Here is a 421-nt window from a genome sequence, read left to right on the forward strand (position 1 = left end):
TTGCAAAAAGGAGACCTAAAAATAAATAGAATGATACTTTGTGTCTTCTCTATAGTGTTAGAATGAGATACTCAGGATCTCAAGAAAACAGGAAATGGACAGGGGTCTCTCTCTGCTCTATACTGTATTTAGAATCAGGCAACATTGTATTCCTTTCCCCGTGTTCATCTATCTTCCCATTCTGACCTTCTTTATTTCTTCAGGGAAGACAGGAATGGTTTGGAAACAGGGCAAGAATGGAAAGATCAGTAGGAATGACAGCAACACTACCTGCTTGGAAAGGCAACTAAATAATGCCATAAATTTTAGGGCTGGAGTGGGAAAGAGAAGAGCACTTGGTATATATAAAGAAGGGCTGTACTCACCACACAAAGGCAGAAAGGGAACCAAGGACAAGTCATATATATACATACACACACAC

Source organism: Colobus angolensis, unplaced genomic scaffold (assembly GCF_000951035.1).
Source record: "Colobus angolensis palliatus isolate OR3802 unplaced genomic scaffold, Cang.pa_1.0 Scaffold276, whole genome shotgun sequence".
NCBI lineage: Eukaryota > Metazoa > Chordata > Mammalia > Primates > Cercopithecidae > Colobus > Colobus angolensis.